At 43.1% G+C, this 18,249-nt stretch overlaps 1 pseudogene across 1 annotated transcript; it reads right to left on the bottom strand.

Moving 5' to 3' along the window:
* Window positions 1-499: 499 nt before the first annotated feature.
* On the bottom strand, window positions 500-11,954 carry LOC310796851 (complexin-4 pseudogene; annotated as a pseudogene). The gene is made up of 3 exons (XR_014553973.1): window positions 11,791-11,954; window positions 3,343-3,430; window positions 500-1,833 (listed from the first exon to the last, which is right to left on the bottom strand). The product of XR_014553973.1 is annotated as a complexin-4 pseudogene (transcript).
* Between the last annotated feature and the right edge of the window lie 6,295 nt (window positions 11,955-18,249).

Raw genomic sequence — 18,249 nt, forward strand, 5'->3', positions numbered from 1 at the left:
GACGGTCTGCAACCTCGCTGACCCTGCTCAGGACAGGTTCCCAAGTTTGTTTGATTATCATTTAATCCCATTCGTTTGGCCTCATTAGGAGAGACAAACCCCTTTGAAACATTCAGGTACTTTATCTTTTAATCTTTTGGTTTGTCACAATACTCAAAGGAGTTAACCCTGTCTCCACTCAGCCCAGATTAGGACCTTCCTTGTACACCCGGGCCTCGCCTGACCCATGGTTCATGCTTCCTTCACTTAATGTCTAATTCAATCTCCAGCCACAGTCCACAGAGCGACGATCAGTGACGATTTTTCTAAAACAAAACTGCTGAGGGAATCACCACAAAAAGGAGCAGTGCTCATTTGAAGCTAAATACAGTTTATTTAATATGTTTAACAGATGCAGATACAAATTCATACAACTACTAGTCTATAATTCTTCACTTTTCACTTTTGAAACCAGGGTTTTCTCACTGTTACAGATAATGATTTCCTACATAAATTATTTTTGGTAGGCCTAAGTAGCCTAAAGGCTGTTACACACCAAGAGCGATGTGAATATGCAGCACAAAATTGTGATGCGAATTTTGACCCACCTGTCAATCACAGCAACAAATGTGTACACATCAGAAGTTAATTTCTGAAAAATCGACCTTGGTCCGAAAAAATAAACGCCACAATAACACTCAGCGAAACTTTGCTGTTGGTATGCACGGTTGCATTGACTGATAGGCTTGAAAAATATTATTGACGTGTGAATTAATCGCACGGAAAAAAACGCCCCCGGTGTGCAAGGACCTTTACTCCTAAGAGAGATGTCAGGTAGGGAAACCATATCCTGATTTACGGTATTATAACAAATACCTGAATAAGAACAAAGGTGGATCTTGCTGGATTCAAATCATTAGCAGTTAATTACAATTGGGGAGAAAATGGGGGGGGAAATCATATATATATATATATATACCGGTATATATATTTATAATTTATATAATAATAAAAAATATATAATAATAATAATAATAATAATAATAATAATAATAATAATAATAAATAATTAGCAGTTAATGAACTAGAGATAGACCATCTTGCGATGGGATCACACCAGCTGCGACACACACGACTTAAAATGAATGTGGGCCATTGATGTAAAAAGGGAGGGGCCAATGGCCTTCCTTGCTTCCTTCCACTTCCCCTTCCTCGGACCACATCCATTTTCAAACTCGGCCTTCGTGATCTCAACTACACAGCTGTAACGTTTCGTGCCTGCATCTTGCACGGTTGTGACACTATCGCATTGATAAAATCTGTCCACAGACAGACAGACAGACAGACAGACAGACAGACATATGAACACCTGGCAAATTGCTCAAACCCACTTCTGTGGTAGTTCCACTATAGGGGTCTCGGACAACATTTTGCCATGATGACACACACACAGACTCACAAGGTGAAAACAATGATACCAGCCACATGTCGCGCCTGGCAAGAATAATTTCAGCAGATTGAATTCAAACAGTTCATATCATCAAATCGGACAGTTGGGCGTGTTCACATGATGGTACACTTCTCCTCGGCAACCTGCTTCACCTCTGTCATTTTGGTCTGGGCTTTGGTTTTCATCGCATCCACATCCATGTTCTGAAGTTTGGTTTTCATCGCATCCACATCCATGTTCTGAAGTTTGGTTTTCATGGCGTCCACATCCATGTTCTGGAGATTGACGAAAAAGGACTCGTTGGCCTCCTCCTCTTCCGCGTCTTCCACCACCATCTTGGCGAGGCCCTCCGGCAGGTCAATGTCGTCTCCAGCCATATCAACTGTTGCCTCGTCTTGAGCACTCTGTGACAAGAAATGACAAATAAATAATACAATAGTATTACATTCGGAATTGTGGTCATACTGTACCTCAGTTTCTAGAGAATCCAACAATGCTTTAATGTTTTTTTGTTTGTTTTTTTTAGAGCCCGACCGATATGGGATTTTTGAAACCGATACCGATACCGATTTTAGGGAATAAAAAATTACCAATACCGATAATATCGGCCGATATTTTTATTTTATTTTATTTTTGTTTTTATCATCAAATGTTTATCCCCCATTAGTGCTAATCCCCCATTAGTGCTAATTTTTTATTTATTTATCCTGGTTGCTGCTCCACCCTCTGCCGATCTGGGGAGAGCCGAAAACTGGCTCCATGCTTCCACATGGGCAGTTAGCCAGCCGCTTCTTTTCACCTGACAGGGGAAGCTTCACCGGTAGGACATAGCACGTGGGAGGATCACGATATTCCAACGAGTTCCCCTCCCTCCGAACAGGTGCCCTTAACGACCAGAGGAGGCACCACATCAGCAACCCTCAAATATCAAACACTTGACAAAGATATGATTGAGTTGACATGAATTGAAATATGTGATGTAGGCAGGATATTTTACAGCTTATTAATAAACTCAATGCAATGAAACAGTAAACTTAACTGGGAATTTAATAATTATAAATAACTAGAAATACAAAAACACAATAGAACAAATAGTTAAGAAAAAATATCAAATATACACAACATGCTGTCCATGCTGTCTATAACTTATATATATATATATATAAAAAAAAAATATATATCGGCTGATTTTTTTTTTTTTTTTTACCGATACCGATATATCGATAATCGCCAATATCGGCCTCGGTCGGGCTCTAGTTTTTTTGCATTTTTGCCTTTTTATTCATTTAGACAGGACAGTAGGCAGACAGGAAAGGTGGCGAGAGAGAGGGCATGACATGTGGCAAAGGACCCCGGGTCAGATTCGAACCCGTGTCGGCCGGGCGAAGGACTGAGCCTCCATGGTACGCGTGCTACCAGGTGAGTCACAAGGAAGCACAACAATGCTAAGTTTTTAAGATGTGGCTGTACTGTACTGGAGATAAATGCAATTTGATATGGTTAGGTTCGATTTGAAAAGGGGTACTACTAAATGTTTTGTACTTAAAACATTCAGTTCTACTCTATCAAAAAGTCTATGCAGTCTTATTTGTATGCTGATCAGTCAGGGGGAGCCAGCCTTCAAGATTTATCTCCTTAAAGAAGAAGTGCGATTCACCCTAATTGGACTTAACGTTGTAGACAACTTTATTTAGCAACTGTGACAAGGCTAAGTAATTAGCAATGCAGAGCTGGACTGTTTGTAGATCTATGGAGTGGCTGTTGAGACCACTACAAAAGCTTTCATTCAATCGCTTTAAGTGTCCTCATTTTAACAAGCAAATACATGTATTTGCCTTCATTTTAACAAGCAAATACATGTAATAGGTGAAATTTGCGATTGTGAAGTGCCTGACATTCACATGGCTCCTTACCTCTGGAAGTCGGTATTTATCCCTCAGATTGCACCTCAGATTGGCCCTGTCTGCCTTCTTCCTGGCATACTCCTTATCACGTTCAATCCTGCAGAGGGCACATCATATGACAGTCAGTTCATAGTATTCTGTCGCCACACGGCCATTTTGGTTGGAAAATAACAGTTGATTCTAATAAATGAACAGGTGATTACAATTAAATGAAAAACACAGCCAAAGAGCTGTGTTTATTGTAAAGTGGCGTATTGGTAGGAAATGCATGTGAAATCATGGGAATAGCCTACTATGAATCGCAGAAACAAAAACAAAGAAACAAACAAAAATAGCTGTTGCAGGCTATATAATACTGTTTCAATAATGAGAGACTAGTATAAAGTATAACAAGCTTTAATGATACAACAAATTAATTTTGGCGTATGACTCCATGATATGATGACGCTCTCCTGAGATGATGAGAGGGTGTCGTCAGTCAAGAATAGGATAGGAAATCCCTCATAGGGAATTCTTCAATCAGGAGTCATGACGATGGTGGTGGTCAGGGGAGGAGGTGGGGTGAAAACAACTGCTTCAGCGATGATGATCAGCAACTGAGAATGACACATGGCACATACACAGCACATAGCAAACAGAGTAAAACATCATGGACTCTGATATACTACGCTGATTAGGTGATTGGGATCAGCTGGAGAGGAATACCTTGGGCTGATTGGTTATTGCCACATGTGGTAAACTGAATGGGTGAGGAGACAGCATCAGAGAAAGGGGGCGAGCCTAACAATGAATGGGTTATACAACCTCAAAGAAAGGGGGCGTGCACTGTGATATGACAAGAACTGGGCGTTGGCTGTTAAGTAGTCTTCATTATTGAAAATAGTCCAAGACATCATTAAATCTTGTTTTGTATTTTCTGTATTTTATGAACAGTCCGGTTACAGCCAGCAATCAATTAAATTTTAGGAAGTGACATTTCAAAACGTTGCTCATGGCAACTGATTAGAATATATACTAAAGGTGAGGTGTTTCAGTATGAATCCATTTACTGTATGAATTGGCAGGTTTGCATTTGTCCCGCATCTCACTTAATCTGCTCTCACTCCGCCTCTTCCCAGTAAGCCCCGCCCCCAACAACTGGACCTCAACAGAAGGACAATGCATTAAGAGGTTAAAGGCTAGAGAAGGTAGCAGGTGGCTTTGAGTAAAGCTTTCCAGGAGGGTCAGTGTCTTATCATCAGCAGTATTATCACATTACAGTAACGTTGTTAGCTAGGGAAAACATTTCACACCAAAAAGGGCTGATCCAAGTCAATAAGATCATACCCATTCAATCAAACATTATCTTATTAAACTAATCAGCTGGATTTGGGCTTTCATAGCCCACTTCCCTGGCTGATTCCACCTCCGCTCAGGTGTGCTCCATCAGGCGCTAACGAATGGAGCTCTTCATGGTGCTGACCAGTGTTACTAATTAACCATTTTTGCCATTTAGTCGGCTCTAACTGAAGTTCTGGACGGCACGGTGGCTCAGTTCAAACCCCGGTCCATCCCAGGTCCTTCCTGTGGAGTTTGCATGCTCTCCCCCCGTGTTTGTGTGGGTTTCTTCCGGGTGCTCCGGTTTCCTCCCACCATCAAAGACATCTATGTTAGGGTTAATACACCTGTCAGTGAGGATTGGGGATAAGTGTCTTGGTTGCTGCGCTAGCGCCTCCTCTGGTCGGATGGGGCCGCTGGTCAGGACGGAAGGGAACTGGTGGGAATAGCGTGATCCTCCCATGCTATGTCCTGCCGGACAAAAATGTCCACGTCAGGTGAAAAGAAGCGGCTAGTCTCGGCTCTCCCCAGATCGGCAGAGGGTGGAGCAGTGACTGGAGCAGCAAGGGGGAAAATTGGCCAAGTACAATGAAAATGGGGGAAATTCAGGGAAAAGAATGCAGAAGATGAATTTCCCGACAATAAAGGACAACTTAACTTAACTTAACTTAATGACCTAATTCAAAAATCTGGCCCTGTCACCATCTGATTGGGACCCCTGCCGGTACCTGTGCCAAATATGAATGCTGTCAGGCTGACAGTGTCCAGGAAAATGATGCAGAGATACAGAGATACATACAGTACATAGGTTTGCTCATTTATATGTAAGATCATAGAACAAGCTGGTGGGCATTAAAACCCTAACATGTAGGACTCTACTGAGCAGCAGCAACAGCGGCCTCTGCTGCCAGAAGTGATAAATACAGACAATAATAAATGCTACACTCCCTGTTTGTACATTCAGATATCAGCCTTATTTAACTTTTTCTGCTTGTACTTTGCTAACATTTCTGCAGTGTTTATAACTGATTCGCTGGGGGGGAATAGCACAGACGTGCACACAGAGGCAGTGCAGGCGGCTCTGGCCAAGCACAAAGAGAGGAAGATGCCGGCGGTCCCCATGCCTTCCAAGCGCTGCTCCCTGGTGGTCCAGACCTTCATGGACGCCTACAGCCCTCCAGGTGAGGACCGACCCGGCCGCAGACGACACACTCACAATGATTTTTTTTTGTAGTAGCAACACATTGCCAACTCCAACGTCCAATGACTCCTACAGTTGTTCCTCATTTAGTTTGGTCACTTTACTGCTGGGTTTCCAAGGTACTGCTGCAGTACCTTGTGTGGGGGCTTTTGTTATGTTTTCTTTGTTCTTTACAAAGCCCCCACCCCACCCCACTGCTGCCATGGCAGTGCAGCAGGACCGCAGCAAAGTTGGTGAACAAAATCAGAAACATCTGTATACATGTTGCAAAAAAAATACATTTTACTTGTCTGTAAAGTAACTGCTACCACCAATACTATAGGCCAGGGGGATCTCCATATCGACACTGAGCTTGACCCATGTCTATTTAAGGGTGGACTGTTCAGGCTCTGAACCCCTTTTAATAAGATTAGCTACAGTACAGCTTGGCCCACAGCCTTGGTTACTTGAATCAGAATCAGAATCACTTTTATTGCCACAGTATATGCAAGTTACATACGAGGAATTTGTCTTAGTGTCTAGAGATAAGAAGTAGGAAGATAACTAAAGACAATCGCAAAGTTGCAAGTGCAATCAAATCAAATCAAGTCAATATATACAATATGTACATGAGTGGTGAAGTGTTCTGTGGATGATAAATATGAATTTACGTTGGATTTACATGACATTTACAGACCGAGTTAAATAGACGTTAAATAGGCAGTGGATTTACATGAATTTACAGTCAGAGTTAAATAAGAGTTTACATTGAATGTACATGAATTGATTGGCTGTCTGCTGAGTTTCGGCAGACAATAGGCGCGTAGGCCTTCTTCACAACACTGAAGAAGGCCTACGCGCGAAAACTGTTTGTTGCTGTGCTGCTGCCCTACCCAGACTACAGGTACTAAACCTTTGAAAGGACTTTTTTGTGTGCTGGCTTTTTCTGCTGTGACTTGATATTATATGTGCCTTGCACCAAAGTTATTTATACATTTTTGTATAATATAATTTTGTGTGCTCGCTGTTCACTTTTTTCACTATATAAAACAACAACCTGATGAAATCTTGCTAGATTTGAAAACAATTGGTACAAGTAAGAATGCAACTTGAAACAAGTTCAAATTAAATGTTCAAGATATACTTTTTCTAAAATGATTTTGCGCTGCTGTTTCAACAGTCTACTCACCTCCTCGAATCACAAAGCAAGTTTAATGAATATTTATGTGTACAGATGCTTATGAATTTGCATACAGTATATACTGCTGTATGGTCAAGAATACTCACTAAATGTTCCCTATGAATGTTATATTTCTATTCCTGAAGCTTACTGACCATTCAGTTGATTGAAAACTCACAATAAAACCATGTAGCTTGAAATTAACTAATTAGACTCTGAAAATATATTTTTTTTTATTATTATTTTATTTTATGCTGTTTTATGTTGTTTTGAGTTTTGTGTTCACTGAGACCACAATGTATCAGATCACCTAAAAATAATTAGTACCTCCTCAGTCATTCCTATTTTAATTGTAGCTTTCATTTCATTTGACTGAGATTCTGTAGATGTGTTTTCCGACCGGGTTAACTTCATTCACTGAACAAGATTAGAAAAAGAAAAAAAAAGATCTGGAACACTTCCACATGGACAGTGACATCTTAACTGAGCTCAAATTTGCTTATTTACTTCAATGGAAATACCCAACACATTAGAGTTAGCTGAGATTATAGGGTGATTAAATAATTATTCTTTTAAAGCACGCTGGCTAAGAGACGTGTTTAACAGTGGCTTCCTGAAACAGAGTTATTATACACAGCACCTAATCTCCTTCTCAGGCTAATTTGAGCCCCGGGGGAAATAAAGCCCCACCTGAATCCAGCTTCTAAGCCATGTTTCCTTCCTCTGATGTCACACACACACGTCACACGCAGCCACACAAGCAGGAAAGCTCAGCTCAACACACTTTCTCACACACACACACACACACACACACACACACACACACACACACACACACACACACACACACACACACACACACACACACACACACACACACACACACACACACACGTGCATCCACACACACACACTGAAACTGAAATCACCTGCTGCTATCTAAATGGTGTCAGTATAAGCAGTTGGAGAGTGAGTGGCACATACGCAGGCACTGAGACATAGCTTTTACCTAGATTGATATCAATAAAGCAATGTGATTACACAGAAGTGCATACCCTGCATCAGACCTGGGTTCAATAATAATAATAATAATAATAATAATAATTGCACATAATGGGTGCATAAGGAACATTCTGATCATGTTAGGCAATTTATCAATCGCAGAATAACAAGGGCGGATTCACAATAGCTGTGGCCACATATGTGAATTTCTGAAATGCAGGATGGTATGGGGTAGCCCACCCTACTCTGCCACCCTGCATTTCAAAATGTGCCCCCCACAACCACCCCCTTTTAGCCACTTGGCATGGACACAAACACACACTTTCACACATGCACATGCACACACACACACACACACACACACACACACACACACACACACACACACACACACACACACACACACACAAATGCCAAATTTCAGCCTCCTAGGGTGAAAACTGGGCCCGCAAAGGGTGCTGAACTTTTTGTGGACCGACCAACCAACCAACCAACCAACTGACCAACTGACCAACCAACCGACCAACTGACCAACCGACAGAGTGAGTTCTAGAGCTGCTGGTCGCAGTGAATAAATTGATGATCAGACACATTTGCTGAGTGTCTAAACATTCTGATCATATTGTCCTTTGTAGCAATTTCAGGCATCTGGAGAGGTTTGATACAAAGGGGTTATCCATTGTTTCTATCCATTTCTATTCTTGTGAATGAGTAATTTGTTGCACTTGTTCCAATGTCATGATTTTGAAGTTTCTGCATATTTAACATTAAACCGGACGGACAAACCCCATCTTTATTTTATCATAGACTCCATGCATGCACACACGTGCACGGCAGCCAGTACACACACACACACACACACACACACACACACACACACACACACACACACACACACACACACACACACACACACACACACACACACACACACACACACACACACACACACACACACACACACCTATACACACAGACTTTGGAGGCGCCGTAGAATTTGCCCTCCCATCCTAGCTCGTCCTCCATGTTTTAGGCCAGGAGCGCACCTGGGCACTAGGCACTGAAGGCATGGGGAGACATACCCCCAGTGCCGACAGCGTTCCAGTCGGGAATCTGTCCTGGGAACCTGCCACTGATGATGTCACAATGCATATGACATGATCAGTGATGTCATCAAATGATTTTAGTCAATAATGATGTCATAGACATTGTCACATCATCAGTGGGACAGAAATGGAAACAGACAGACAGAACCCACTTACTCAATTTGATATAAGATTTAATATATAAGATTCATAGAGCTAATCTATGTCACCTGGTAGGTAGGTAGGGCGTTCCACTGAGAAGTGGCTTTCACAGAGAAAGATGATGCAGCGAGATGGTACAGTACAATCTCTTATCAATCAATCAATCAATCAATCAATCAATCAATCAATCAATCAATCAATCAATCAATCAGTTTAATACATGTCCCAGAAGGGCACTTTGGTTCACATCAGACAGTAGTGGATAATTACAACATCATTACTAGTTTGAGATTAGTAATAACGGCACACTTCAGAATTGAGATACATTATTACTAGTTTTAAAGTAATAAAGGCGCACTTCAATATTATACAATACATAAACATTTGTTGCATTATGTACAGATTCCAAAGGACCATCTACTGCCCTCAGCCGGGTCGCCGCGTGCGCAGCGCCACCGTTGCACTAGCTCCTCAAACAACGCAAGTGACTGCCCTGTTCAAGTGCTCGATGCTATTATGGAAGTTGTTCTTGTAGATTTTACAGATTTTTCTGAATGAAAGTGAACAAATTCACGTAAAGAGGGAGGAGCCAAAACCATCAAAATTGTACTAGACAGACACAGATTTGAGAAAAGTCTAAAATGATCAAAGCTCAGAAGATGATGTTTATCTAATATTCTACAGTGATGATACCGAAATGGCCTTTTATCCAGAATCTTTAAGGTTTGTTTATATAAGGATTGTAGGGGTTTAAAATTGTGACCTGTTGTCAGGGGACTGCAGATGGAAATTAGCCTTAGGCTAACTCTAGTACAATGCATCAAATACTAACATTATGTTTAATATTGCGCATGATCACTTACAAATAAAATACAAAAAAGTGTCAGCCAAGGAGTGTCAGCTTGCTGCCAAAAGTGATACTGTTGAACTGGATACTGTAAGTCAAGACAATAGGCTTTTAGATTGTCAGAAAAACTAATATTCCTTGTGGCGTGTACAGTGTACCATGACATGTCATTATTTCAGCCTGACATGACTCAAAGTATATACTGTATAAAGAATGTAAAATAGTGGCCTGAATGGAATCATTTGAGTTTTTTGGATTAACATTTTTATAGTGCAGTTATAGCTATTCTTATTCACTAATCACTACTAGTATGTTTTACTTGCTTTATGGCTGTGTGAGACATAAAGAGGAATCGTACTGTCAGTTACGCTAATCACACTCCATAATCCTCATTTGTTGTACATTTCGAGCTAGTCACTATGTCCAAGCGTTCAGCAATGGATATTCTCTCTATCATTTTGTTCACTTGTGTCTACAAAAAATTGGTACACAATGCTATCATCTATCTACTGTATTATATTATGTAACCCACAGAGCCCGGTCCCTCTACGTACCAGAGCCCTCTCCCTCCCCCGGTCCCGGCAGAGTAGTTCCGGAGCAGCGCATTGAGTGGCCCTGACCGCATGACCACCTTCGACCCTCCCTATAGGGCTGACCGTGGGTAGCTACTGGGACGTAAGTTGGGGCTTGGCCAGCCCCGGCTGGGTCACCTGGGCGAGGGTGTATGATGTTGCGAGACCCGAAACATCCTATGACCCCAGGGTACATCACTGAGGATACGTCCCAGTTATGCATCCATGCAATGTTTTTTTTCTTTCTTTATTAGTTAAGCCTGGCCTAGCCAGTGACTCATAGGAATAGACTACGTGACAACCAGGAAAGACTGGTGACTACTGGAGAGTCAGTTGACAGCCGGAACAGGGACGGCACCCGGGTAGCAGTATGGGTTAGCTCCCCAGCCTGCGTCTTCCGTGAGGAAGAAGCCCAAAAACCCACGAGAGGCCTTTTCGGAGGGCCATTCAAGCCGCAAGTGGAGACTACAGTGCCACCAAGTACTGGTACTGCATGGTGTCCACTAAGATACCATCACCTCGGAATGAGATGTTTGGAGCGGGGGAGTCTGGTGCAGCGCACAGGTCGTAGACCTGGTGAGACGAGGGAGGAACCCGGCAGGGTGGCAACCCACAGAGCCCGGTCCCTCTACGTACCAGAGCCCTCTCCCTCCCCCGGTCCCGGCAGAGTAGTTCCGGAGCAGCGGATTGAGTGGCCCTGACCGCATGACCACCTTCGACCCTCCCTATAGGGCTGACCGTGGGTAGCTACTGGGACGTAAGTTGGGGCTTGGCCAGCCCCGGCTGGGTCACCTGGGCGAGGGTGTATGATGTTGCGAGACCCGAAACATCCTATGACCCCAGGGTACATCACTGAGGATACGTCCCAGTTATGCATCCATGCAATGTTTTTTTTCTTTCTTTATTAGTATGTTGTACCATTTTAAAATAGCACAATATAAATTACTTCCTGTAACATGCACTAAAATATTTAGTTATTTCATAGAGCATAGGTGTCTATATATGCTCATAAGCACACACTGAGTTTGCCATTCACACTAAGAACATATTCTTTGTTAGGATTGTAATCAGTGTTCAGTCTTGTTAATACGAGCATGTCTCTGCTTACTCACTTCTCCTCCACCATCTGCCTCTGGTGCTCCTCAAACTCCTCCCTGGACATATTGGACTCCGGTGCCTTTGCATCTGCTGCGGCCTTCCCGATATCTTCACCGCCTCCACCGGTCATATTCTTCAACTTATCGCCCAACACTTGTGTCATGAAGAACGACGCCATAGCTCACTTCAAATAGATGTGATTTAGTCCTACAGCGAGGGGGGTGAGGGGAGTAGAAGGCCACTGGAAAGGAACCTGAGGCGGCTACTTTGGTAATGTTAAAATCCAACCTTAATGAATGGAAGCAACAGAGCACAATTAAAGCAACCGAATTATGGATATATTAATAAGAGCTGCCTGCTGGAGTAACTTTCCAAATTGAAGCCATAGGCTATTGTCTGTCTAGAAGATTAGATATGAGTATCAATGAGTAGTGTCTGGAGGAAAACCGCTCAAGAGCTTATCTCATGATTGGCAGCCTACTGACAATATGGAGTAGCCTTCACCTTGAGACAAGGTCCAGAAGAAGCATGGCTGTCCAGCCGTGAGCCCATTAACCATAAACACTAGGTACTACTACATCTAGGGTTCAAAGGTCATAAATACACATAAAAACAACATTGAAACATTAGTTTCAATGTTGGTATGATCCTGCCCGCTCCACTCACAAAACATGCAAAAAGCACACATGGACAGTGACACAAGGTGAAACCCTATAATGTTCTGTGCAATGTTTGGTAGAGCCGCAGAGCACATTTTGAGTCATACAGTATCTTTTTTGTTTATGTGTTGGAACTTAACTCAAGCTGATTGAGCCATCTCTTCTCTACTACTCCTTTTAGGTACTGGTATGTTATGGGGGGGGGGGGGGGGGGGTCAGGCAGTAGATCTAACTGTGTCTTTAGGGTTACGGTTAAACTGTAGGGTTAGCAACAAAAAGCAGACATGAGGACTCTGGTGGAATTTTCGAAGTATATTTTTTCAATATACAGTATTATAGTTTATCGCAGCAGTCTCCAACAGGTAGCTCGCTCAATAAGTAGCTTGCCAAACAAATCCAAAATGTAAAAAAAAAGAAATCTATTTATTTATGAATGAACTAAATCCCACTCATGTATAGCTAACTCTATCTCCTATAACTATCTCTAACTAGTTGAAAGCCAGATTGCAACGGGAGCAATCACTGTTCATGAAACCACTGAAGAAAGCCAAGGCTGCATCTGAAGCATCATCCAAAGTTTAGTTTATTAGGATCCCCATTAGCCGCAGCAGGATGCTATGGCTATTCTTCCAGTGGTCCGATCACATAGCAAGTACAGTAATACATAAAATACATTACACAAAATAGTAAAAGTGCAGTAACTTAAGTAGTGCAATACATAACATATATTGGTATATGTTATCAGACATACAATATCAGTGCACAATAACAGTTCAGTGCACAGCCCATGCAGAGACTGAAAGATTCACATTACATGACAGTTTTTAACATAACACCAGTTTCAGTCTATCTTTCCATAAACACATTATACATTTCGTTTAAGATTTGAGATGTTTCAAAGTGGCCCATCATTTAGCAAAGATTAAACAACCTTTTATAGGTGGGTTTTTTGTGAAGGATATAATGACTCAAGTGGCCAAGTCAAGTCAAACTATGCTAGTTTAATAACATAATATTCTATGGGGAGGCAACACAATGTGCTTCACGTATAATTCTCAAAATATACAAAACTCAAACACGCCCCCCCCCTCTCTCTCTCTCTCTCTCTCTCTCTCTCTCTCTCACACACACACACACACACACACACACACACACACACACACACACACACACACACACACACACACACACACACAAACACTCATTTTTTAGATATTTTCTACATGGTAGAAGCCTGAGTTCTTGTGAGTTGATTAATATGGCTATTAAAATTTTGATTGCTGTCTAATAATCTATACTATAATGACGATAGCGTCTGTCTGTCTGTCCTTCGCGTATCTCCAGAACCGTTGGTCGGATCGACTTCAAACTCGGGGGGTTCGCTGATGGCGACCCGACGGGGTGCGGTGCCCTGTTTTCGTGCGATTCGGACGCGAAACACATTCGATATTTGAATATTTGTCTTCAGTTCTGCGCTCCTTCATGCTCTTTAACTCATTGAGTGCCAGCCACTTTTGGAAAATTGATGCTCCCAGTGCCAGCCCTTTCAGAGCGTTTTCAGTTATTTCTCGAGGCCCACAGAATATTGTGTGATATTACTATGTAAACACCGAACACGCCCAAAGAACGATCAGAGTCTATTGTATCATCAGCAAAAAAAAGTTTATTGATATCATTTTCCGTTCTTTAGTTATCAGCCGGAGAAGATAGTTGTTTTCAGCAAAAACAGACGTTTCAAACTAGAAGCTGAGATAATCAGCCTTTTGTGAAATGAAGCATTTCAAGCACATCACTGACTCTGAAGCTAATATTTTCTGATGTAGTGACACCTCAAAAATAATTTCCTTCAATAAAACAGCGAAAACAAAGGAATTTTGTTTGGCAAAATAATATTTTTTAGCTGCAACCAGCAGCGCTGGGCCCCTGCTGCGCAGACCCTACACCTTCTTGCTGGTCTTGATTTACTGCTGGTGGGCATCAGATATTCTAGCTTGTGTTTGCCAACCAATCTGTCCATCGAGCCTGCTGTCTGGGTCAGTGTTGTATGCTGCCCTGCGTGCCCCACCCCCCTCCACTGCAAACCCCTCCTCCGTGGGTGTGTCTCTGGTGGCTCTGGTGGCTCTCTGCTGCGTTTGCTCTGCACTGAAAACCCAGCTTTTTCACAGCGTTCCGCCGTTTTTGTCGCCCGCTCCCAGCGCTTCCAACTGAGAATAATAACAACTCCACAACTAATCATGTGGAGGAGCTATCGCAGCGGAGACGGAGGGGCTCAATTGTGGCAGCAGATTGGCTGCTGCAGGCACAGCTAACGTTATGCTTCATGCATATCGATGCATACCGATGCGGTTTCCGTGTCCCCACGGCTTCTTCTGTTTTTTTCCTCGCCTTTCTCTAATCTGGAGAGCACTGTCGCCACCTAATGGGTCCGTAAAATAGCTTTTACACATTCAACATCCCCCATACTTTCACAGGAGATGCATCAGGCTTTGATCCACGTCCCACCGTCAAAAAACGCAATTGGCGACTTTAGTCGTCATTGGCACTCTACTTTACTATTTGAATTGACGACTATAGTCGTCATTGGCACTCAATAGCCCTTTTCCCACATGCGCTTTGTACCGCAAAATGACCGGAACGTGGTCAAATGCCTGCATGTGGGAAAGGCGCCGTGCCGGTATAAGCGCGACCCCGTCGTCGCGGCCATTTCACCAGTTTTGAGCAAGTCAGAAGAGCGGTATGCCGCGATAGACAGACAGGTGAGAAAGGGGTCCAGTCATTTTCCGCTATCAGTGGGCTGTGACTTCGCGGACCAGGTTGCAATGCACACAGTAGACAGTCCAACACCAAATACACAGCTGATTGTTCGATATTCCCCTGGTGTTGCGTACCACCAAAGGACTATTGCCAGTCGCAAACGCGCTTCCAGTGGTTTTCGCCACCGGGTGATCTTGCGTGCGGGTCGGACCAGACTCAGCACGTAGTCGAACGGACGCTTCCATTCCACGTCGTCAAAATTGTTCAGAGCATCTTCCCAAAATAAATTCCCTCCTGGTCTCTCTCGCTTCCAGACGGCTCTAGTCTCACGCAGCAGCGCAGAGGTACATAACACTGTCATGATCTGTCCCCGGTCTTCATATTCTGCACGATGTTGAGCGGAGAAGACAGCGAACATGAATGTGTTTCTGTTCGCACGTATATCCCTTTCCATCTTAATTTGTCTGCGTCGCTGTCTACGTTTGAGGAAAAAGCGCGTCAGCAATATTATCAAAAGAGTGGACGCCGGCTCCATGTGTGTTTGTTGTTTTTTCTGACTGGCCTCAGTGGCCTGCAGCAGCACAGACCCCAGGCCACTCTCCCCCGCCCCCCGCCCGCTCCGCCGCACCCCACCCCACCCCACCCCCCAACATACCGGCTATTTGACGACTAGATTCTCACTTGCGAACGTTGAGGTGTGAAGGGAAATTCAGGGAAATGTCCGATATTGACTTACAGGTAATTTTCCGGTACGCATGTGGGAAAAGGGCTAATGAGTTAAGTGTCTGGGTGGGTTGCTCTGTGACAGGAGGTGCGAAAAGTAAACGCAGGGTAGTTAACTAAGTCAACATCGAGTCCTTGAGATTGAATTGGGGGGGGGGGGTTGTTAAGTAAACATGAGAGAGCAGAATGAAATGAGAGAACATGTATTTGTAAGCTGAATAAGCTGAAGCAGCATTAATATTCAAGTCGGTCATGAATAAAATCAAGGGGAAATAATCAGTAGAGCTGAGTGATCTTAGTTAAGTGAGATTTCTAAGAGATTTTTACGTGGCTATAATGGTAGGCTCTAATGAGTTACGCATTCACAAATAATATCCTCTAGGGCAGTGGTTCCCAACCTTTTTACACCAAGTACCACCTGAGAAAGTAGTTGGCTCTCCAAGTACCACCATATGACCGACGTTAAAATACAGTCTATTCAGCCAGGCCCGTAGCCAGGGTTCGAGAAATACCGAGGTCATTTTAGCACGGCATGGGGGGACCAGGGGGGGCTGTGCACCCCCGGATAGAAAATTTTGTCCATTTTAAAGTAAAATGCTTCAATCTGGTGCACTTTGAGAGCAAAATGAAGAGGCTAGATCTATAAAGAACTACATACATCATGTTAGATTAATATCCTCTTTACTGTGCTGTTGCTTTAAAATGATACAAAAAATAAATGTCTCCCCATATGATATAATTTATATTCTGCATACAGGTCACATGGCAGAATACTGCTCAATTAAATACAATGGCCCATCTACACAAACATCACTTACAGGGGAGTTACTTACCCATTCACTTCAATAGAACTGTCCCCAAAGTCTAGCCCCAATCTAGCCTCAATGCAAAATCTGAATGTTGTGAGTTATCTCTCTTCTATAGCACACAGAGAGGAAGCAAATTGTTGCATTTCCGATCAACTGTCGCATTAAAACATCAATGACAGATTAATAGATCTGGGCCAGGGCTATTTAAAAAAAAAAAAAAAAAAAAAAAAAAAATTTGGGTGTGGAAAATACCGAGGTCATGACCTCAGTGTCCTCAATGGTAGCTACGGGCCTGTATTCAGCTATGCACAGTTCACGCAGGAGGCAAATTTATTCCAACCTGCAGCCTATGTGCAACCTGCAGCAGCTGCACTTGTGCTGGGTTGACTGCTGTCTTCACCTCCTTGTGCTTCATCGTTGCTGCTCTCCTCTACTACAGCTCTTTTACGATTCCCTCCCGTTTTGATCCACTTCATAATTTAAACATTGGGATTCCAGGGATCAAGTACCACCTACCTTGAGAAACACTGCCAATAATATTAATAATAATTATTATTATTTCACTTTCACATGTTTGAAAACTACTACTAATGACCACCATGGATTTTGCACAAAAACTTAGGGTTAGGCTGGTTTCACACCGGCGACCCAAGCCTTGCCTATGCCTTGCCTTTACCCACGCTTTTTAATAGGCGTCCGTTTTAGTCAACGAGGCTGTGTACACCGGACGCCTGAACGTGAACCCTGCGTGTACCCACGCCTTGCCTGTGCCTTGCCGATTTTATCGAATAGGCGAGAGTTCTATTTTCACGCCGACAAGGTGCGTGCAGGCAGGCTTTTCTGTCAAGCCATGAAAGAAAAACACGACAATATCCGTGGGAACTGGCAAAGTCAACTGAATTTCAAAATAAAATGGAGTTTCTACAACAGTATTGAGCAGAGAGAGAGAGCGAGAGAGAGATTGACGGGTGGCTATCACGTGGGGCTTTCTCCCTGTCGGCAAACAAATCTTCATGAGAGAGAATAGCGACCGAAGAAGCAAGATGGACAATGTTGTTGTGCCAGCACATATTCTTGCAAGATCACCTCTCTAAAATGTCCGACTATAGTCAGACCTGGTTATACATATCCAGCATCAATAGAACATTAAATATATCAGATTTATTTTACCTAGAGGCTACCCATGACAATTCTGGACAACACGTGAAAAAATACAGTCGGGAGAGAGGAGAGGCGCTTGTGACTCGGCTCCAGGTTCGGCGTGCAAAAGGCGTGCGGTGTGATCGCAAAAGCGTGTAACAGGTTCACGCCCAGATCGGCGTAGGCGTGGGTTGAGGCAAGGCAAGGCGTGGGTCGTCGGTGTGAAACCAGCCTTAGGGTTAGGGTTAGGGTTAACCCTAACCCTAACCCTAACCCTAACCCTAAAAAAAAAAAAAAAAAAAATTTGAATTTTCACAGAGCCTTCCAAGTACCACCAGCAGGGGTCGCAAGTACCACCTACGGTACGCATACCGTAGGTTGGGAACCA

The sequence above is a fragment of the Poromitra crassiceps genome, assembly GCF_964638095.1.
Source record: "Poromitra crassiceps genome assembly, chromosome: 23".
Lineage (NCBI taxonomy): Eukaryota > Metazoa > Chordata > Actinopteri > Beryciformes > Melamphaidae > Poromitra > Poromitra crassiceps.